General features: G+C 39.5%; 1 long non-coding RNA gene across 2 annotated transcripts in view; it reads left to right on the top strand.

Annotated features, from left to right (window-relative positions):
- LOC140607865 (uncharacterized) overlaps positions 1-23,730 on the top strand; it is a 36,867-nt gene extending 13,137 nt beyond the window's left edge. For both annotated transcript variants that reach the window (XR_012009781.1, XR_012009780.1), the window contains exons 2-3: positions 3,403-3,581; positions 23,367-23,730. This is a non-coding gene — a long non-coding RNA (uncharacterized lncRNA). The remainder of the gene's footprint in view (positions 1-3,402; positions 3,582-23,366) is intronic.
- Positions 23,731-24,333: the final 603 nt, after the last annotated feature.

Raw genomic sequence — 24,333 nt, 5'->3', positions numbered from 1 at the left:
ATTGAGAAGGGCTTCAGTGAAAAAACAAAAAACAAAATACCAAAACCTATTGAACTTTGCTCACAGTTAAGAAACTAAACTCAGGGGGCACCTGCATGGCTCAGTGGTTGAGTGTCTGCTCAGGTCATGATCCTGGGGTCCTGGGACTGAGTCCTGCATCAGGCTCCCTGCAGAGAGCCTGCTTCTCCCTCTGCTTAAGTCTTGGCCTCTCTCTCTGTGTCTCTCATGAATGAATAAATAAAATCTTAAAAAAAAGTAACTAAACTCAGGGGGAGCCTGGGTGGTTTTGTTGGTTAAAGGGTCCAAGATCAAGCTCCATTTTGGGCTTTCTGCTCAACAGGGAGTCTGCTTCTCCCTTTCCCTCTTCTGCTCCCACTGCTTGTGCTTTCTCTCTCAAATAAATAAATAAAATCTTAAAAAAAAAGAATCTAAGCTGTGTAAGGAATGTCTATTTTTATTGGCACAGCAATTAACATGACACAGAAGAGTTTTTCTTCATCAGTTTGGTTGCGAAGTACTATATAAGCTAATTCAAAGACTATGGTTAATATTATCAAACATTTTATTTCAAAATGGACCTTAAGGCCAAATTGAATACACTGATTTATTTCATGATTCTATGTAAAACCCTTGATGGTGATCTGGCCAACCTGTTCTACTTGAATCTTCCTAAATGCGCTATGTGGTTATACTCTCTCGCCCTTCCATATGGTCTTCACTTTGTATTCTAGGATGCCTTTGAGGCTAACTTATACAAAACCTACATATTTTAGCCCAAGTGAGTGTTAGGACCCTCAAATAATTCCCTGATCCCATCTAAATGTCAAGAACTCTGAAGGTTCTTAGATTTTATCCTACTTTCAAGATAACACGTTAGTCCGTCATAGTTTCACAGATCTGATAGACGGCAAGGCACTCCTGGGTAAGAGACCAAGGACTTTATTATTCCCCAGAGAGCAAGCAGCATGTACTTCATGCTCATGTCAGCTACCTTTGCCCCCCAAGCACCATGGGGCAGCACATGATCCTGGATGCTGCATATATCCTGGGTTTGCTTCAAGTCGATGACACTTGACCTTAGGAAACCTCTTTACAATAAATGGGATGCCAGAAAACCTGCCCAATTTTTGCCCAGGAGGGAGACACTATTTTTGTTATACTGCACAACAAACATTTCTTCCCTCTGTTCTAGAAGGAGACATTATTTCTGTCTTCCAAGTCTGTTCACTGTACAAACATCCTTGAAAAGAGAGATAAGGTTGTTAGTGTCTCTGTGCAGATGACGTGCAGAAATGAGGCTCATACAGACCCAGCACTAAAATCTATATCACCACTTACATGCTGTTCCTTGAATTACTGTAACCACTTGTACATTCTGTGATTATAGTGCTTCTTGAACTGCTCTAAGCATTACTTTTCTGAAGGGACTATGCTTTTACTTCTATATTTACTGCATCCACCTGGATGTCAGGTACAGAGTAGACATTTGGCAAAGCTTTTGATATACAGGCTGGTGTCCTTTAAATATTTTCTGGATCAGTCTTCAAGTTTATTGCCCCAGCTATCCTAGGAGAAAGGATAGACAAATGGAGTAAGCAGGATTCACTAAAAGTTCTCAAATGGCTTTAGTCGCTCAGGGCAAGTTTTCCTTTAAAGTATAAGCACTAGTACTGCAGTAGCTTTGGCGGAGGTAGCAGGACTTAGCAATCAATGGCTATTAAGGCCGAGTGGGACCATAGCAACCTGACTGCTGACAGTCAAGAAGCATGTCAGTCAGGATAGTGGTAGCAATTGGCCACATTGCCAGCGACAGAGCCTCAATACCAACAGCACATATGGAAGATGTTAGATCACATGACACCTGAATAGAATCACAAAAGATGTTTAGGAGTTTTCTAGTCATAAAGATGGGAAGGGGAATCACATGTGGGAAAGAATAGATATAGAAATGTTGCATGTCGGGGGAACCCCAAGTAATTATATATATAAATTAAAAAAAATCTATATAAGTTTAAATATATATGTATATGTATACATTTAAAAATATATATTTTTAAGAGTTGGGGGTAATTCAATAGGAAACTAACCAGAGTCTCCATTGTGTAGAGCACCTGATAGTAGTACTTCTGAAGGGAGAAAGCAACTATTTGTCATGAGCCCAAAGAGAGATAGTGAAATTGGGAATAAGTGTGTTTAAAACTTCCAAAGCAATTTGAGGGAGTATTTATGCCTGTTAAATCTAATAGAAATCTTGGGCTTATACTTTGTGCTTTTGTTTTTTACATGAAAAATTTCCTGTAATCAATTTTTATTGTGTTTTACAAAGATATGTTCTGTTAATTGATATTTGGATGGAAAATACGCTGATTCTTAATCCCAAATAGTTTGGGAAGATAGCTATCGGTGAGGCTTTTAGTAGGGAAAAGTTATCTGGGCCTTTCCCCCTTGCACTGGTTTCTCTGGTGTGGGTAGGGGAGGATGGTTTTGAGGAGGCCATGCCTGGCTGGGTTTCAGTTAGATGGTAATGATGCTTGCTCTAGCTGGTGGTAAGAGCTTGAATCAAGGGAACAGCAAGTAGAGACAGTGAGTAAAGGAAGGATCAGCTCAAGGGGGTAATAGGCATGGCTAACCCATATTCCAGCCCTTGACAGGTACCTGACAGAGACTAAGTGCTTTCTGTAGGTTTTCTCATTTAATCCTCCAACACCTCATAAGGCAGCACTGTGGTCATCACTTCCATTTTATAGATGAGGAAACTAAGAGAAATTAAGGACCTTGTATATGCCCATATAATTGGTAAGTGCTGGAGATGACATTTGAATCTAAGTAGTCCAGTTACCTAGAGCCCTGTGTTATATCACCAGGCCAAAGCTTTGAGGTGAATCATCTGAGTCAAGTGTTTGGGCACACTGAGGAGGAACTCTCAGGTGTACAATCTGACCCACCTGGCTGTGGATGCTGACAGGCCCAAAGCAGGGGATGCAGGAAAAAGTTCAGCTCTGGCAAAAGGCTGGAGAGGTGAGATATTCATCCCCTAGTGTGCTGAATAAGGTTGCAGAAGTGGAATGAACGGCGTTTGATTATAAAAACCTTTTAAAAATGAAAAAAAAAGTTATAGAGGGCTGTGATATAAGCCCTTTGCTCTAGGTGGGCAGGCTGCATATGAATCAGTAAAGGGAAAGGACAGTTTGAAAATGATCACAGTGTTTCCACAGTCAGGACCATTGAGAACACATCAAAAGAGAAATTCCAAGAGGGGAGTAGATTTTAGCTCGGGAAGGGATAGAGAATATGAAAAGATTATTGAATGCCTACTGTGTGTTAAGGGCTAACACTGCATTATCTTGTATAATCTCCATGAAAATCCTACAAAATATTTATTCTTATTTTTCTTGCAAACAGGTAGAAATCATCCTTGCTGTCTTGTTCTTCTTGGAGCCCTGAGCAGCCATGGGAACAGGCCCAGCCCAGCTGACTAAGTCCTGACCAACAGGTGCCCGCTGACCTTTGTGGTCTCAGCTGACACCCACTAACTCCATGAAGCAGGAGCACCTGGAGGCCTGGAAGCTGACTACAAACACGTGAGTAAGCCCAGCCCTGTCTCCCTGAAGAATCCCAGCTGACCCTATCTGAAATTTCTGACCCACAGAATACTGACCTAAGTAGATGGTGGTTTTGAGCCACAATGTTTTGGGATGGTTTGTCATGTACCAACAGGTCACTCATGCAGAAAATCATCTCATAAATGAGGTAGGTGAAGATTGTGCAGACTTTAGAATGAATGAAATCCCCAAAGGAGAGAATTGTTAAGATTCAAGTGATTTTATTAACTTTCTTTCACAGATTATTTTTAGTTACTTGAAAAGAACCCCAAACTCCCAGAAAAGTTGCAAGGACAGCACAAAGAACCTTTTCCTCTCACTCTCTCTCTTTTTTTAAACCACCAAATCTTTAGACCTTATTTAAGTTTTCCAGTTTTCCCCATAATGCCTGTTAGAGAAAAACTTTCCACTTCAGAATCCCACATTGCCTTTAGGTGCCTCAGCTCTGTTCTCTCCTTCATTCTGGAGCCAGTTTTCACCCTTTCTTTGACTTTGATAACTTTGACCCTTTTGAAGACTGCAAGGCAACTGTTCTGTAGTACGTTCCTCTATGTGAGCTTGTCCCCTGCTTGCTTGTACTCTGATCCAGGCTACACACTGCAGGGAAGAGGGTCACGGAAGTGGTGCTGTCTTCTCATTGCATCTTACAAGGCTGTGAATGATTCGTGTTTGTTCCATTACTGATAATATTCGCAGTGATCCGTTGATTAATGTTGTATCTGCCAACCTTCCCCACTGTCAAGTAACTATTTTGCCTTTTGTAAAGAATAAGTACTTCAGGCAGGTACTTCAAAATCATGGAAATAACCCATTCCTTACCAAACTTTCTCTCTTTCTCTCTCTCTTTTTCTTACTTTATATCAGTATGAACTCATAGGTTTCCTCTTTTATTCGGAGAGTTATAATTTATTGTCATTATTTATTTTTATTCTCAGATTGTCTCTGATTTGGCTGGAAATAGCTCAGGCAAGCTTCCTTATATTCTGATCTGGCCCCAGCATTCTTTGAGTGCTCTATTGCTCGCTAGTCTAATGAGATATCACAGGGTCACTTTGTAATTTCCTGGGTCCTGTCTTAGAATTAATCATTTCTTCAACGAGCCCTGGATTTTTTTTTAAGTAGAGAATGGTATTTTATTTATAGACTTATTTATTCATTTTAGAGAGAGAGCACACACATGTGCGAGCAAAGGGTGGGGCAGAGGGAGTGAGAGTGGGAGAGAGAGAATCTCAAAACAGATTCCCTGCTGAGCATGGAGCCTAATGCCAGGCTTGATCTCATGACCTTGAGATCATGACCTGAGCTGAAATCAAGAGTTGGATGCTTAACTGACTGAGCCACCTAGGCACCCCTGGAAAATGGTATTTAGAAGTCAGGATCTGGGTGCTGAGTGGGCTCATTGTTGCTATAATCTCACTCCTTGTGAGCTATCACAGTGGTTGGAACTAGGGAATGTATATGTATACATACATGCACATACACATGCACACACAAGCACACACACACACATCCCTATGCATTTGCATCTATACTGTAAAATCCATCTTTATATATGAAAACATGAGTTAATATGAATATTTCCACTTTTAATCCCACACTGTAGCATTCATTTAGTTTTCTCCCTTTGTGTGTTTGTAAACTCCTTCTCAGACAGTGAGAAACCTGGCTCCCCTTGCCCTTAATACATTAGTGTACTAATTGATCCCTCAGTATGTAAGGATCTTTATCACCACTGCAGTTTCCTTCCCCATACCCCACTCCCACAGCAGTACTGCCTTACCCCTCCTGGGTAAGCACTCTCCTGACCCTGTTGGGGCTCTCACAGCTCACTTCAGGCTAACAAGGTCCTGTCTCATTCCCATCTTTGTAGTTTCTCACCTTGCTCTGCCCTAGCTAATGACTTGAGAAATGAACTGCTTGGGACATGAAGGGGAAGAGAAAGAAGAACAATTAGATTGATGGAAACTAGAAGGAATGGGGGAACAGTCATGATAGGGATTAGAAAATCCTTTACATGATGGTGTGTATATGGAAAAGTGCAGTGCTGACCTTCACTGCAGTGAAGCCTACAGATGAAGATCCAGAGGACACTTGCTGATAAGTAGCAGCATTTTGAATAGCAATATCCAAAAACAAATATAAATATTGTGCCATATGCTCTAAAGAAGAGATACATTAAACTAACCATTTGTCAAACAATTAAAATATTATCCAAACTCAAATACAGGGCAAAGTCATGAGTCTTATTGGCTGTATTCCAACCCTTGAAGACTACCTGTCAGGTCAGAAATCCAATCTAGTGAGGGTCATCTTGTGTTCTGCCAGTGACCCCAGAGAGATCCCACTTTTGATCTGGATTCTCTCCTATTTCTTCTACTACTCCTATTAAACACAGATAAAAAACAACACTGGCATATCACTGAAAGATTGAAAGTAAAGCCATTTTCCCAGGTGGTTTTCAAAAGTAAACACTCTTTAGGTTTCAGGAAACTGATTTCTTTTTTCTCTGTAAATGCTTCTTGAGGTAAACAGTTTCCAGAAATGTAGGTGCGGGGGGCGGGGGTATGGCATTGATCAGGGAGGTGGGAATTTTTTTTCCCTTCAAGATTTCTGGGGTGGTTATCATCTCTTCGGCTTTTGTCCTATATCTTGCCTGAATGGCTTGTTGCCTTATCGACTCTTGACTGGTATAATTTGCAAACATTTTCAGGTACCTCATTAAGCATTTCTGGGCTGCTGACATCCTTTGTCAATACTTGACACTTTTATTATTGAGCTCCCACAGAGAATTTAGCAATGTTTTAGAGGATTGGTTTTGCGTTGGAAATGCTGCCACAGTCTCCTTATCTGATCAAAAAGGAGCATGTGCAAAGATAGAATGAGCTGGGAATGAGAAATGATTTACATGATTCTTTATGCTCACTCTGGAATAAATGGACAGTTTAAGAAGATGATATGGGTGTTTATTACCTGGAGCTTGGCACACTAAAAAGAAACAGCATAGTGTGTGTGTGTGTGTGTGTGTGTGTGTGTGTGTGAGAGAGAGAGAGAGAGATAGGGAGAAAGAGAGAGAGTAGGAAGAAGGGAGGGATGGATGGAGGGAGAGAGAGAGAGATTGTCAGTTTGTGGTATACCAATGGAGTTAACTTTGGAGCACTTCATTGTACTCATATATTCTTATTTTCACTCCCAAACATCTGTCCATTTTTGTTTTGTTCTCTTCATCTCACCTTAAATTAAGAAAAAGCAGGAGAGTTTGAGATAATTAATTTTCAGTTAATGTCTACATCTTGAAACATATTCCACTATTCTCTGGCTGTCTAATGATTAAATTTCAGTAATTACATTCAGGCATTTTGAGCTGGAGATAGAAGTTAGCTGAGTGTTTGGTCCCAGGCTGTCTGTATCACTCTGAGTCTTCTTCAATTTATTCTAACCACAGTCACTTTCCTCTAATGGTAACTCACAGAAAACCAATAACATCCTCAATAAAAGGGTTAATGATATTTCCTTCTCCTCTGGGGCCCTGAGATTTTGCTGAAACTTTTTCCAAGACTGAAGAAATCCTATTAATGGCTAAGTAAAAGTAGAGTACACCATGCTTATCAGTTCTCACATTGTCTCTGGTCATGGGTGACGGCCAGTACTGTATTTCTTCCTGGACCCCATCTGATCGTCACTTGAAATCTATTCCCATCAAACCCTGGATATAACCAAGGGATGGATGTCCCTGTCAAAGCTGCCCAATGAATAATCGAATCCAACCTGCAATTTTTCTAGACTGCCAAACATTTCTCAGGTTCAGTTCACAGGCAGATGTTTTTTCCTCTTTTGAATTAAAATTGGGAGTAGGGGGAAGCAAATTAAAGCCACTCAGAAAGTGCAGGATCTCTTTACAAGTATAACTTCATAGGTAAGATACCTCCCTCCATTCCTGTCCAGAAAAAATAAAAGGCAGTAACTGGACAAGGGAGGAGTTGTATTTTTCCAAGATGTTTTGGGAATAGATAAAACATATACTTTATTCCCATGTTTTGCCCTGTTTTTCATTGTCCTCCAATAGTGCTTCTCAAACTTTCATGTGTGCATAAATTACCTGGGAATCTTGTTAAACTGTAACTTCTTATCCACGATGTCTGGAATGAGGTGCAGGATTCTGCATTTCTTTTTTTTTTAATTTTTTAATTTTTTAATTTTTTTAATTTTTTAATTTTTTTTTGGATTCTGCATTTCTAATAAGCTCCTAGATGATGTGGATGTTATGGGCCACATTTGGAGTAGAAGAAGCTAGGGCAGGGGTTCTCAAAGCATAGTCTTGGACCAGCAGTATCAGCATCAGCTAGAAATGTATTAGAAATGGAAATTCTGGGACCCTAGCCTGGAGTGATACAATAAGTGGAAGGGACCACCAAAATATCCACCCTCTAATCCGTGGATCTTGTGAGTGTATCACATAAAGAGGAACTTTGCGGATGCAATTGAGGTTTATGAACTTTTAAGTTAGGGAGATTATCCTGGATTATTCAGTGGGCACAGTCTAATCACAGTGAGTCCTTAAGAGTAGAGAGCTTTCTATGGCTGGAGTCAGAGAGATTCATTAGAAGGGAAAGGCAGAGAGGTTGAGTGTGAGAGGAACTCGTGTTGTTGGAGGGGGCTGCATGGAAAGCCTGAGAAGAAATGCAAGCAGCATCTAGAGGCAAGCTTGGTCCTTGCCTGACAGCCAGCAAGATTATGTGGACCTCAGTCCTACAACCACAAGGAATTGAATTTGGCCCACAATCTGAATGACCTATGAAGCAAATTCTTTCCCATGGTTCCAAGAAAGAATGAAGTCCTGCCAGCACCTTGATTTCAGCCCCCCCTGAGACTCTAAGCAGAGGACTAGTTGAGCTGTGCTGGCTCACAGATCTGTGACTAACAAACTTGTGTTTTAAAGTCACTAAATTTGTGGTAATTTGTTATAGCAGCAATAGGAAACAAATACATTGACTGAATCAGGAATTCTGAGCATAGGGCCCAACAATCTGTCTTAACAAGCTCTGCATGTCATTCTGATGTACAGTCTAGAAACTGTGTGCTTTAGAGTATGCAGAGAATCCAACTTAAAGAAATGGTTGCAGTGTTGGCCAGTTTTCCTAACATCCCTGATCTTGTTTCTGCATTTGTAAAATGGGGTTAAAAAACCAAAGTGTTGGGCAGCCCCAGTGGCTCAGTGGTTTAGCGCCGCCTTCCACCCGGGGTGTGATCCTGGAGACCCGGGATTGAGTCCCGCATCGGGCTCCCTGCATGGAGCTTTCTTCTTCCTCTGCCTGTGTCTCTGCCTCTCTCTCTCTCTCTCACTCTCTCTCTCACTCTCTCTCTCTCTCTCTGTGTCTGTCATGAATAAATAAATAAAATCTTAAAAAAATAAAATCTTGTCATCGGCGAAGAGGGAGAGTTTGACTTCTTCTTTGCCAATTTGAATGCCTTTAATGTCTTTTTGTTGTCTGATTGCTGAGGCTAGGACTTCCAGTACTATGTTGAACAGCAGTGGTGAGAGTGGACATCCCTGTCTTGTTCTTGATCTTAGGGGAAAGGCTCCCAGTGCTTCCCCATTGAGAATGATATTTGCTGTGGGCTTTTCATAGATGGCTTTTAAGATGTCGAGGAATGTTCCCTCTATCCCTACACTCTGAAGAGTTTTGATCAGGAATTCGCCGATGACATGATACTCTACATAGAAAACCCAAAGGCTCCACCCCAAGATTGCTAGAACTCATACAGCAATTCGGTAGCGTAGCAGGATACAAAATCAATGCCCAGAAGTCAGTGGCATTTCTATACACTAACAATGAGACTGAAGAAAGAGAAATTAAGGAGTCAATCCCATTTACAATTGCACCCAAAAGCATGAGATACCTAGGAATAAACCTAACCAAAGATGTAAAGGATCTATACCCTCAAAACTATAGAACACTTCTGAAAGAAATTGAGGAAGACACAAAGAGATGGAAAAATATTCCATGCTCATGGATTGGCAGAATTAATATTGTGAAAATGTCAATGTTACCCAGGGCAATATACACGTTTAATGCAATCCCTATCAAAATACCATGGACTTTCTTCAGAGAGTTAGAACAAATTATTTTAAGATTTGTGTGGAATCAGAAAAGACCCCGAATAGCCAGGGGAATTTTAAAAAAGAAAACCATATCTGGGGGCATCACAATGCCAGATTTCAGGTTGTACTACAAAGCTGTGGTCATCAAGACAGTGTGGTACTGGCACAAAAACAGACACATAGATCAGTGGAACAGAATAGAGAATCCAGAAGTGGACCCTGAACTTTATGGGCAACTAATATTCGATAAAGGAGGAAAGACTATCCATTGGAAGAAAGACAGTCTCTTCAATAAATGGTGCTGGGAAAATTGGACATCCACATGCAGAAGAATGAAACTAGACCACTCTCTTTCACCATACACAAAGATAAACTCAAAATGGATGAAAGATCTAAATGTGAGGCAAGATTCCATCAAAATCCTAGAGGAGAACACAGGCAACACCCTTTTTGAACTCGGCCATAGTAACTTCTTGCAAGATACATCCACGAAGGCAAAAGAAACAAAAGCAAAAATGAACTATTGGGACTTCATCAAGATAAGAAGCTTTTGCACAGCAAAGGATACAGTCAACAAAACTCAAAGACAACCTACAGAATGGGAGAAGATATTTGCAAATGACATATCAGATAAAGGGCTAGTTTCCAAGATCTATAAAGAACTTATTAAACTCAACACCAAAGAAACAAACAATCCAATCATGAAATGGGCAAAAGACATGAACAGAAATCTCACAGAGGAAGACATAGACATGGCCAACATGCACATGAGAAAATGCTCTGCATCACTTGCCATCAGGGAAATACAAATCAAAACCACAATGAGATACCACCTCACACCAGTGAGAATGGGGCAAATTAACAAGGCAGGAAACAACAAATGTTGGAGAGGATGTGGAGAAAAGGGAACCCTTATACACTGTTGGTGGGAATGTGAACTGGTGCAGCCACTCTGGAAAACTGTGTGGAGGTTCCTCAAACAGTTAAAAATATACCTGCCCAACGACCCAGCAATTGCACTGTTGGGGATTTACCCCAAAGATACAAATGCAATGAAACGCCGGGACACCTGCACCCCGATGTTTCTAGCAGCAATGGCCACGATAGCCAAACTGTGGAAGGAGCCTCGGTGTCCAACGAAAGATGAATGGATAAAGAAGATGTGGTTTATGTATACAATGGAATATTACTCAGCTATTAGAAATGACAAATACCCACCATTTGCTTCAACGTGGATGGAACTGGAGGGTATTATGCTGAGTGAAGTAAGTCAGTCGGAGAAGGACAAACATTATATGTTCTCATTCATTTGGGGAATATAAATAATAGTGAAAGGGAATATAAGGGAAGGGAGAAGAAATGTGTGGGAAATATCAGAAAGGGAGACAGAACGTAAAGACTGCTAACTCTGGGAAACGAACTAGGGGTGGTAGAAGGGGAGGAGGGTGGGGGGTGGGAGTGAATGGGTAACGGGCACTGGGGGTTATTCTGTATGTTAGTAAATTGAACACCAATAAAAAATAAATTAAAAAAAAATAAAATCTTAAAAAAAAACAACAAAACCCCCAAAGTGTTGATGTGAGAACTTCGATCAGAATCTCTGGTAGAATATTTAACAGTTCTTATTATAGTAGGGTCCTCAAATGTTACCTTCTTTCCTTCCTTTCACTTCCTTCCATGAAAACACTAAATGCAAACAGTATTGATGATTCTGATGTCAGCTTTCTGAGGCTTAGGGCTTGGAACTTGACCTTGATTGTCATTGTGTAAATAGGAACTGGAAAGGAAAACCAGAATCACAGGAAGGAGATGCAGGTCTAATTTATAAGCAATTGCCTTGCTCAGCTTAATTGCTACTCTTCAGAAAAAGAGAACAATGAACATGCTTCCTTTGCTTTTAGAAAAAATTCAGCACTATTCAAATCTCGATATAGAACATTTGGTTCTAAATGTGACCTTTTAATCATAGCAAGAATGTAAGTTGGTTCTTTACATCATGCAGTCTTTGCTATAGGACCACAACAGCTAAAATACGTTTACTTTCTGTACATTCTCAAGAATGCAATGTACTAATTCTAATTTGCTAGTCTACTGGAGTGCTCTAATGCTCATTAATTAAAAAAAAACTTCAAGTGTATTTTCTTTTATTTGTGTCCACCTCTGAGCTGAAAATATTTGCTAATTCTTTGTTCTTTATCCACTCTGTATGGTGAGCTGCTTCCTTGGATGATTACATATTCTTTTCCTCCATAGTCACTACAGCCTTTCCTTTCTGACCATCAATCACTGTGTGATGAAATTTGTTGATTGGGTTTATTTTGCAAATGATGCAGTTTGCAAAGTCCCAGGTTCATAGTCATTTTCCATTGCTGTCTAGACGAGACTAAAACTCTCAATCAATCAACACTTCTAGATTAATTTTTCCCTCTCTGTGAAATAAAAAAAAGTGAATTAAGAGTTAAATTAGGCTTCCTGGCTTATGTATTTATTAATCAATCAATGTTCCACATAATACTAAATTAATGTTTATGGTACAATATCTGCATACCGATTTCTGTGTCTGCCAGCGTGAAAATAGTGCTGTGCTGAAGCAAGATTCTATCTGCTGTGAACATTTTTATAATGAGCTGCAGCTCTGGAAACATTGAAACCCATTTAAAAGTGACCTGAATTATCTCTCAGAGAAAATTAAATGGGTGAAAGATCAAGAATAAGAAGTAAATATATATTTAAATAGCATCAAGATGGCATCTTTTCTTTACTGTACATTTCTTGGTTTTACTAATATAAAACTGCAGCTGGGTAATTTGGGAAATAGTTGGAGAGATTCACAGCTTACAGATGCTCTTCCTTTAAATATATGGATAGTTCGAACCTCCATTCACATCACATTTCTTATTACATGTATTAAATATGGTTTGTGCCCAGAGAATAATGCTCAATATCCTTTTATAGTTAACATGTTGACTTTCTCTAACAATGGTGTATAGAATGGAGGCTAATTACCTGAAGTGTGGTCCTCAGACAAGAAGCAATGATACCACCTGGGAACTTGTTAGCCCTGCTGGGTCTCAGAGTCTAGATCTTCTGAACCAGAATCTGCATTTTGACAAAACCTGGGGAAATTTGCCTGTACATCAAAGCGTGAAAACAGCTGGAATGAAAAATGGGGGAGGTGGGGTGTAGGCACTGTGAGGGTGTGGAGGATAGAGGTGGTGAAAGACAATATTGGACAGAAATGTGCTCACCTGCTTGCCATCAAGTAGGGAGAGGTTTGTGATGAATCTCTTGTGTTCTCTTGCCTTTTTATCTTGGTGTTCAGTAGAATGCATGTGTTAAATAATTGTGTAAATTTGATGGTGTGGTTTATGATTATGCACTCACAGAATAAGTCTATATGGCTTATATTCTTTTTCTAATCAAGTGTCTTCAAGTTTCAGCATGACCTTGAATGAGAAGCAATGTGGGTAGTTGAAAACCCAAAGGTTTTGTGGCTACATAGAACTAGACTTTAATTCTAACCCTGACAATGTTATTGTGTTGATAGTTTCTTTATGTGTGAAATAGGTAAAATAGCCATAATATTACAGATGCCAACATGAGATGATGCATAGGAAGCTCCATGTTCAGCAACCAGAATGAAGTAGTAGTCTAACAAGGGTGTCTTCTTTCATACTGATAGTTCACTGGTCCAGCCATCCATCCATCTCTTTCTTATTATGTGTACGTGTATATAAATCTGTCTATATATCCATCCATCCATCTGTCCGTCTATAATTTTTGTATTTTTTTTCTTTTTCCTCTTCTTTTTGTCTTCTGCTATGTCTTTGGCTTTTGGCTGAATAAAATGGGCATCGATTTAGATTAGATGTTGGCAGGCACGTTTCTCTTCCAGCCTGCTTCCCATTCCCTATGTACTTCTGTAATAGTGTTGGGTGCTCCCATAAGTGGCAGTGTGAGAGGTGAAGCTTCTGCTGGCATTTAGGTTGAGAACACAACCCAGTTAATATCAGACTTCCATTTCTTCCTTTACTTCTCTGAGGGTGTGAGGAGAAATGAGGGGAATACATACTTGTGCTTGTGGTCCTCACAGGGAAGGCTCTTGAGCCCCCGTGTCTTCAGGTAATCCGTATCAGGATCCTGACATTGAGAGAACAAGATTTTGATACTGAAAGTGATCCTTCAATATGAACGGGAATTATTCCCTGCTGAGCCAAACTGCTCATTTATCTTGTACGTGACAAAATCTGCTCTAGCATATGGTTTCACCTTTGATAGGAAAAAAAAAGTCATTTTAATTGCTAGTTAAGACTGCTGGGTTACTTTAATTTGCAGGCTCTTTATTAACTGTGATCTATTTCATTTAAAGCAGCAATAATGAGATTTGGTGATAGCCTCCCAATTATTAAATTTCACAGGCTCTGTTAGAAGACTTGGGGGGTCACCCTTTGAGACTCTGAGCTATTTCCATTTAAGATCTTAGCAGACTTGAACTGTAGGCAGAGCCCAGATACATAGTAGGTTCTTAATAAACATTTGAATGCTGGAAAAGGAAGATGTGTATATCTCGTCCCCCATTTCCTTTAAGACTCTTATTTCCAGAGGTTGTGGGTAGAATGTAATTTTTCCTCATTAAATCTCTCAAATTGAGACACATGTGGCAGCAATTGCTTAAAATATCTACTTCAGAAAAAAAAATCTACTTCAGGTATTGAAAGCTGTACATTTGCTTATAGTGAGTTAATCCAACCAACTTCCTTACTCTGGTTTTACTTAGATGAAGGCAAGCAGGAACAGCAGCTACTTCAAATGGTATGCCAATTGCGAGGGGGAGCCTGGATGACAGTTTCTAGCCTGTGGGGTGGAAGTTCTATTAAACTGTCTTAGAAAAGATGCAGCATATTTTGATGAAAAGAATGTAATTTTAGAATTCCTGAGACCTGAGTGCTTGTCCCAATTTTGCTCACTGAATTGTGACCTTGAACAAGTCACTTCTCTTTCTAGATCTCAATTATTTCACTTGCAGAATGTGAGACTGGAGATGAAAATTTTGTTCAGGTTCTAAGCTCTGTTCCTGCCATTCATATCTCACTCAGGTGTCAGAACCCAGATTCTCATTTGGTTTTATCTCTAACTTGGCATTTAAGTCAGGCCAGGTGTCCTAGGTCTTCATTTCTCTGTCTCTGTAGTTGCATGAGAGATATCCTGGGTTTTAGCCTGTAACTAGTTAATTGAACACATTGTTAGAGACATTACGAGAATCTTAAAGGTGGGGTATCTATATGTCACCCAGGTCACCAAAAGAGTTAGAATACAACTCACCTACTTGTGATGACTTGGGGGTGTTAGTTGAATGTGGAACATTGTTCCAATATGTTTTTTAATTAATTAATTGTTTTAAGTTTAAATTCAATTGATTAACAATGTATTATTAATTTCAGAGGTAGAGTTTAGTGATTCATCAGTCTTATATAATATCCAGTGCTCATTGCATCGCATTGTGTTGACATGTTTTGACACACATGTGCCCTTGGAGTCCTGGAGGTACCTCAGCCCATAACCTCAATCAAGAATATGGGACTGCTGTAGTGTTTAGTTTTTCAACGTTGTTCTCCCTGCTGTCAGTTGTCCCTTCTTACGCTATTGGTTACCATTTCAAGCTGAACTTGAAATCAATGACTCTAAATTTTTACACTGTATTAAGCCTGCAGTTTTCACTTCAGGGTAACATCATTTCTTTCTCTTGAGAGTAAAGTACAAGGGCTTTTTGACAGTTTCTTTTGTAGCTGACTTATTTGGTTCATGGCAGTGACTTGAAGGTCTAGAGTTGCCAGACATCAAAGTAGAAGTTGAGGAGGTGGGGTTCTTATATACGACTGTATGCAAATATACAATCAATAATATATCATGTTCAGTATCAAAAAGTGCCATATTTTAAAAATCTTTTAAATTCCATAGAGCACTTAGCACAGTGTCCTCATATGTAATAGACAGCTAATAAATTTTATGAAAATGCAGTCTGCACTTAATCATATGGATTATAGATCCCAACTCATATATTATCTAATGGCCATTTAAGTTTCTAAGGTATTACAAAGGGAGTTATATATGTCCTGAGACTTCTCAGGCCTCCCTGTGTTCCAGGTACAAATGGGAGCACTTTAACATGAACATGACCCAAACTTCACTTGTCTGGAGATGCTCACATAGGACTTTGAATATTTCAGAAATTCCCTAGATGTGCTTATAAACATGCCAATTGCTGCCAGATGCTAATGCGACCTCTCCATTTTAACAAGGTAGACTTTGGGGTCTGCTATATTTACAGATTGGAGTCCTGAGGTGATGGGAGCTACATTACATCTTATTGTGAAGTAGAGAATGATAGCTGTCTCTGGCTTCTGGCTCACTCCTCCTTCACCTTTGTCGTCGTCATCATCATCATCATCATCATCATCATTTCTGTGAGGAGGAAGAGGAATATTTTCCTAAGCAGTGTGATTAGTGAAACAGCTTTTTTCATTCCTCTTTTTCTCCCAGCAGTGCCTCTTTCTGCAGGACTCAGTCCGAGAATACTCTGATGCTGAGGCTTTCCTTTGGATCATGCTCATTCTGCCTGCCTCCTCTAAGAGGTCTCTAAGAGGTGGCTCCTTAATGTCTCTTCCAAATAAGCTTCTGATGGGCTCACCAAACCAGTTCACTGAATGTGCCCATACACGTATGGCACATTCCTGCTTGAACCCAAAATATATGGAGTATTGAGCATGCTGGATATTTTACTTTTCATGTAGGAGCCATCTAGTAGGTCACATAGCCACAATATGGGTAGCCTTTGATGATGCAGGCTTTGAAGGACAGTTTGTGTAGTATGTAGACCTTTATTTAACCTTTATTATATTATGTCTTGGTGCCTGCCCTTGATGAGTTCATGCTTTTAAAACTCCTTTACCAATAGATGGGGAGAAACAGAGAGAGAAAGCAGCTTAAATAACATTTTAACAAGGTTTATAATGAAGAAAAGAGGGTAAAATGATTACATGAAATGAGATGTTTGAAATCATTGGCAGATCTCAATTACCAATCGATCCTTGGTTTCCCCTGAGTGCAGGGCTAACAGCAGATGCAATATATATATATACATATATGGCTATATATATGTATATATTGTACATATATATGCAATATATATGTATATATTGTGTGTGTGTATATATATATACACACACACACACACACACACACACACACTTATGTGTCCACATACAAACCAGTTGCCAAATAGAGCATATTCTTTTAATTCCACCTGGAATATGGTGGAAAGATCAAAGACCAACTCCTGTTGCTTCTTCATTCCTCAATAGCTGCTCAGAAATGGTCTCTGTTATGTTTGCATTTTGTAGAATAGATGTTGTAAAATTTCAAAAGAAAAGCCAAAATGTTAGTGGAAAAGATCTATGTGAATGTGTGTATGTGTGTGTTCAGATTTCCATGGCTGTCATCTGCTTTGCAAAGATGTTCTTAAAAGGTACTGACAAATCCAAGGCATTACCCATGATATACTTAGACACTTAGCCTTGAGCTCTACTCAGAATGACCTTCTCAAATCCAATAAACAGTAGCTCTATGACTATTTTATTACATGCCATGATGCTCACAGTCATAAGTGGTTACCTTGAACTTTGGCCCCTTTTTGGTTTTCAAAGTAATGATTCAATGAACTTGAAGTGACGTATATAGGGGAAGCCTGCTCTAACCTGCTCTTGAATGATTTACCTTTGTACAGTGTCCTGAATAGGAGTAAAAACTTATTACACAAAATGGATATATTTCTGTTTTAACTTTAGTAGAGAAGAAAGGTGAGATAGAAGAATAAAATTCAGGGGAATCATATTTCAAATAAACATGTTTTGGTTCTCATGAAAACACTAGGTTTTTTTGTGATAGTAAGATGGCTCCTAAAGTTGCCACCCCCTGAAAACATATGATTTTTATGGAGCTTTATCAATCAATCAATCAGCCAATCAACCATCCAGTTTAGCAATCAGTAAGTGTGTTTGTGTATCTATTATACACCCAAGATTGTTAGATTTTATTGATAAATGAATAAATTTCTTTATCTGACAAATATTTATTGACAGCCTTCTTTGTTCTGATAAGACATGTTAGGTATTGTCAACACAACAAAACATAAACATTACCCTCAAGAAGTTCCTAGTTTATTAAAACCATGCATGCATAGCTTGAATACTATATTATAAGTATAGCAATAGAAATATTCTTAGGGTATTGTGAAATTCATTCATTCACCCATTCAACTTCTGCAGTATTCTAGACATTATGCTAGGGTCTGGAAAAAAATGTTAAAACAAGACAGAACTAGCAATTGCTCTCATGGAACTTATATTTTCATATGGGAGAAAGGCATGAAAGAAAAAGAAAGAAATGCATTAAAGAAATAAATGCATTTAAATAATGAGTGAATGAGTATCATAAAATCATGGTAGATACTATGAAGGAAAGCATGAGGATTTATAGTAATTTATAGGAAAGAACCCTACAGGTCCTTACAGGTACTCATACAATGAAGCAAATAACTTTGCTTTGAACAATCAAATATCTGTATGCCAGGTAATATGTTCAGCTATGAGTGGGATCACAACATATTAAGGAACACTAAGGCCCATTGAAATCTCTAGGCATGACTGCACACACCTGAAATATATAGCGTGAAGAGTGCTAGGAATCAGGTGATCTAGTCTTCAGTGTTGGCCTAACGACACCCACCATTTGATTTAATGTTTAATATATCTGGATTTCAGTTTTTTCACTTGTAGACCGAAAGAGTTGGATCAGATCATCTGTAAAGCCCTATCTAATTGTACATTTCAACATTCCCAGTAGGATAAATAATTCCTCACTTCTCTGCAAAAGGGCCAATTTTTCCATAGAGACAAAATATGTGCAGGTGCTTGTTAAAGCTTAGCGCACCACACAATGTAATTGCTGAAGGAATAAGGGCCAGACAGATTAATATGCATGTGCTCAGATGTATAACATGGGATTTGGAAGCACACATAGTTCACCAAAGGTATGCCTGTTCCAAAGAACATGTGCTTTATGTGATTCATAGGTCTGCCCACTTTTTGAAAGGGTTGATGAAGGAACCACTTGTATTTCTCTCACATGTATGTGTGTTACCCAAATTGGAAAAGATTAAGCATGGAAGTCTGTCCCAGGGCAGGAGTAGAAAGAACAGAAGCCATGAATGAAGATACAGGGTGTAGTGAGTTGAACACTGGAGCAGGAATACAAATACCTAGTGTCTGGCCTAGGTTTTGCCACGATCCAGCCTTCACTCACTGGGCAGGATACTTAATCTTTCACCAGTACCATCTGCATGTAGTTGAAAGGTAGAAGTTGCCCTGAATTAGCAGTGTTCCAACTTCAGTGTTAGCATCAGATACTCTTTCCAGTCAAGTCATGTGCGAAACCTCAGCATGCCTAACAGATAGAAGTGAAGTCACACTGGTTGAGGGAAGCATTGAAGACATGTCACCCCCGTCAATGGGCCTTTTACTCTCATTCCTAAAGCATCTGTGAGGCAGGAAGCCAGGGCTTCTGGAAATTCAGTTTGGAAGCCACTGCCCTAAAGGATGTCTGTGTTGCATTGATGACAATCTGGCAATATCACACATGGTCCTCTGAAGTCCTCACTGTTGCCAACTCACACACACTAACTTTTCTCTTGTTTGTACTAACTTGTTAAATGAAAGGACACTGGTGCATAGAAGGGTATTTCTTAAATGGCTTCTGAGCCCTGATTGCTTGTGTGTGTTGACTACAGTTCTATACCTCACTCCTTCTATGTTCTGGCCACTTCTCTAAGTGAAAGCTGGCTGGCATTTAAGGCAATCTGGAGGGTTAATTATGGTCCATGCCAGTGATTTAATCCTGCATTAGGTAAAGACGCTGTACAGACTGTGGAACACTTGACTTATGCAAATATGACCTTACACAGATTGTTCTATGAGGCCCATAATAACATCTTCGAGATGGAAATTTTCATTATGCCGTGTGCAGCTGATGGCTGCAAAGCCAGGGTGCTGGGCAGGCAGCAGCCACCACAAGGTGAGGGCCTTTTGACTGTGCTTTCCTGTCGTTCTGTTTTCCCCTTGGAGTTTGGCTAGGGCTGCATGTGTTCCTTCAGTATCATTTGTATTATTACCTCTTTTATGACATTCTAGCTGTGATTGAATGGAAACCAAGCAATAGCAAGGGGTACATTAGAAGGAAAAAAATGAAAGTTTAAAGAGGCTGATAAGTGCCAAAGCCTTTATTCCATTGTGTGGGGATTTCCTTTAGCTGCCTCAACAATGAAAATTATTTTGCATGAAAGCACATGCATAAAAGTGCACATAAAATTTCCTACACACGTGGTATAATGCTTAAAAAGCTAGGTCCTGTAGCTAGACAGATGAGACTCTCAGTTTTGTCTCTTCTTAGTTTTGTGACATTTGTCAAAGGGCTTAGTGTCTCTCAGCCTCAGTTTCTCATCTGTAAAAATGGGTGTAATGACACTAGCACCTTATAAGATTGCCTTAAAGATTAAATGAGATAATATGTGTAAAGTGCTTCCCTTTTTATCTGGTACTTAGAAAAGTCCTACAATTCACTATTAAATTCCATTTTTTCATCCACATTATTGGTAATATTCCATTTCATTAAGAGCTCCTGCTTTGGTATTACTACAGATTTCTTTTTTTGAGTAGTTACAAAAGGAGAATCTAGGTGGAAAAGTTAGTACTAATGCAGATGAAGGATGAAATTTACAAAGGTATGGGATACATTCAAAAGACAAAGCAAATAATTGTAAATGTAAAGGGAAGGTGCAAGATTTTTAATACAATGCAGTGGTCAGCCATGAGTGGTTCAATGGACTTAAAATTTGTACTAATAATAATTTGTAATATTCAAAATGTAAGAATGATAGTTTAGAAGACTAACATTATGATAAAAGCAACAAAAATTATTCCAAACTGTTGTAAATAATTATAAGGAGACCATGGTATTGCACATAGCAAATTTTTATTGTGAATAAAATTGGTCTCTTTTAGGGAATTATATCAAAAAGAATGTTTTAAAGGCAGAAAAAAAATCATCAGTATTAAAGACCACAAAACAGTCATGCATTTTTTTTTCTTTTAGACTTAAAGTATTAGCTAAGGCTAAGGTAACACTTGCTCATCTTTTAGAACTTGCACAGTGATTGAAGGCCTTGGCGAGGCAGCAGGGATCAATATTTGAGCAAAATGTGTATTGCAGGGTGGCCTGGGAGTAGAACCAGTGTGAACAGGGATGTGGGTGTGGACCAATGTGATTAAACCCAGAACAGGGCTGGGAGATGAGGTTTTTATCCTCTGAGTCTTTGGCACCAGAATAACCATCAGTCCTAATGGCTTAGTCTTGCCTGAGGCTCTCTTTCCATTATGTGAGTCTATATTTTTCATTTTCCTGACTTTCAGATGCTTATAGGTTCTTCCAAATGGACTGATTACATTCCTGTTTGGATCATACTCCCTTGGAGTACACCTGGATCCTTTTGAGAAAGACCTTACTTAGGTCACTAAAACAAAAGTTTTGTCTATTTACTTTTTGCCAGAATAACTCACTTTTGTCCAAAGGTTGGGCCGGCAAGGCGTCCTGAGTTGTAAATTGGCACTGCCTGACTGGGCTGCAGTCTCAGAACCCCAATCGCCATGGTGAATCATGTATCGGCAAGATCCTGATCACCTGGGACTTCAGTTCCTCTGCTCTGCCCAGTGCCTGGAGCAGAGAAGGAATGCAGCACAAAGGGTGAATGGGAAAAGAGGACTATGATCAAACATACATCTTTTCCAATAAAATCCATTCCTGGTCAAATGCTGAAAAGTGAAACATGTGAAATGGCAACAATATTTATTTGTTGACAGCTCACTGTATGTCCAGCATGGTGCTAAGCTTTCTTTCTATTCATGTAATTCCCACAGCAACCACAATAGGTAGGTATGATGGTCTTTGTTTTATAGATGAGTAACAGTATTTTAAAATGTGGAGAATAGCCAGAAAGATAACATTATTTTTGCAATTGAGCTCATGTATGGGAGGTTCCAGAATGGATTTGGTAACTGTCATTTTGCTTCCTTCCTTGCCCCTGGGTCTGATAGATGAAGGATGGGTTGCCATAGTCACTACCTGGGCGAGCTCTTCTCTCAGAATTTCGGTCCATTTGGTCACTAATTTCTGGCCTTACCATTCTGGATGACATGGTTATTTTAAGTATTTCTATATTTGAAATTACAAACCCCTAGATAGGTATTTTTCAAAATGAATTTAGTTTATCCAGACACATTCCTCATTCTTAGCATGTTTCCTTGTTCACTTTCAGCCATTTCACACTGATTTACTGCTGAACTTGGATGGATCAAGAGTTTTGCCTCATGTTCCTTAAGCAATGCCCCTGAGTGCCTCCTGACCCAAACATGGCCAAAATGCATCCTGGCATCCTGGAATGATGCCTAGAGGCAGGGAGGGAAGGCTTTTCTAGAATAGTTTCAGTGGGACTATCTCTTTTTCTCTTATTTTCTCTCTCTGTGTTATATATCTGGGAGCACTAATCCCATTACTAATGAAAAAATCAATTGCATGGAAAACAGTTGTGGTCAGAATAACTGTAAGGAGCAATCCTTTAAGAAATGCCAATGCGTGTCAAAACACAGAGTCTACCAACAGGGCAGTCATTTACTCCTAAAGTATTCGAAATCTACCTTATATCCTTGGGCCATATGTAAATAGAAAGTCCTTTCCTCCTAATTTTAAGTCAGGAATTATTATTTAAAGTTAGTTAAAAAAATAAGCTCAAGCTTATTTGCTGTCATTAATTACATGCAGATTTTTAGTGCTTTATGAAAATTGCTCTGAACAATAGGCCTGTGAAAGAAATTCACGAACAGATGTTCTGGGTAAGTTCGGAGACATTAGGTTTCTAGAAAACATGTTTCAAGCAGTTGGCTCAGGCATAGGCACACCTTTTAATTACACTGAACTTATGATGGGTCAACATTTCAGGGTTTATCTGAATTGTGTGTTAACCTTCAGCACTGTCATCACGCTAAGGGCAATCGCTGACCTTGAAAGAAGAGAGTTAATCACGAAAAGCAATTCAGCAATTGGCCATGTCAGTAAATAACTGAGGAGGAGGGGGTGGAAAGAGAGAGAGACTGAGACAGAGACAGAGACAAATAATATGATTTAAAAATGTGAAGCTAAAGATTCTGTGTAAAGAATCCCTATGCTTTGTTTCTTTCCAACGTGGGATGGGTGTGCGCTGATCCACCCATATTTACGCTTCTGCTTTCTATGGGCTTATTTAGGAACTCTGTCTGGGGTTGTATCTGTGTGGGGTAACTGGGCCTGTCTGGGGATAAGTTGCCAATGTTGTGCCTCCTGCCCCCAGATGGCAGGAATTGTGGAATTGACTTAGCTCTCTTTCACTGGACTCAGGTTCCAGAGAAGTGTATGTTGCTTCCATTGCAACTGGGAATCTCAACTGTATGTAGAAACTCATGATATGACTTCCCTTTTTTTTAATCATTAAAAAACCCTGAATTTTTTTTCTTATTTCCTAGAGGATAATAAAATTATCCCCAATTGACACCTGCACCCCGATGTTTCTAGCAGCAATGTCCACAATAGCCAAACTGTGGAAGGAGCCTCGGTGTCCATCAAAAGATGAATGGATAAAGAAGATGTGGTTTATGTATACAATGGAATATTACTCAGCCATTAGAAACGACAAATACCCACCATTTGCTTCAACGTGGATGGAACTGGAGGGTATTATGCTGAGTGAAGTAAGTCAGTTGGTGAAGGACAAACATTATATGTTCTCATTCATTTGGGGAATATAAATAATAGTGAAAGGGAATAGAAGGGAAGGGAGAAGAAATGTGTGGGAAATATCAGAAAGGGAGACAGAACGTAAAGACTCCTAACTCTGGGAAATGAACTAGGGGTGGTAGAAGGGGAGGAGGGCGAGGGGGTGGGGGTGAATGGGTGACGGGCACTGAGGGGGGCACTTGACGGGATGAGCACTGGGTGTTATTCTATATGTTGGCAAATTGAACACCAATAAAAAATAAATTTATTTAAAAAAAATTATCCCCAATGTAGAAAGAGAATTCTTCAAGGCACAAAATGTATTTCTTGTTTTCCTCCCAGTACTGAGACGTCCTCCTTGTTGTTAAAACCGTGTGTTCTGCAAATGGTCCTCAATAATGTCTGAAGCACCAGGTCTCTAGATAGTGCATCTCCCAATATATGTGGGGGTGGGAGGGCAGGCAGGAGAGGCACAGGGCACCTGCATGCCAGGTGTGGTTCCCTTCCCCATGTGCCGTCCTGTCTTTCTCTTCCTCTGTTTGTTGAAAGAGCCCACGAGAGCACGCTCAGTTCCCACCTCACCTCTGACATGGCATCTGTGAGGAGGGACTTGTAAGAATTCCTGCCAAGTAAGCTACAGAATGTAAAGCGGTATATGAATATGTAATAGCAGCCATTATCAGTTGATGCCCCTGTCTTTGGAAAGAATCATTTCAC

This window comes from Canis lupus, chromosome 17 (genome assembly GCF_048164855.1).
Source record: "Canis lupus baileyi chromosome 17, mCanLup2.hap1, whole genome shotgun sequence".
Taxonomy (NCBI): Eukaryota; Metazoa; Chordata; class Mammalia; order Carnivora; family Canidae; genus Canis; species Canis lupus.
The sequence above is the reverse complement of the archived record's forward strand: the minus strand, read 5'-3'. Positions and strand labels throughout refer to the sequence as shown.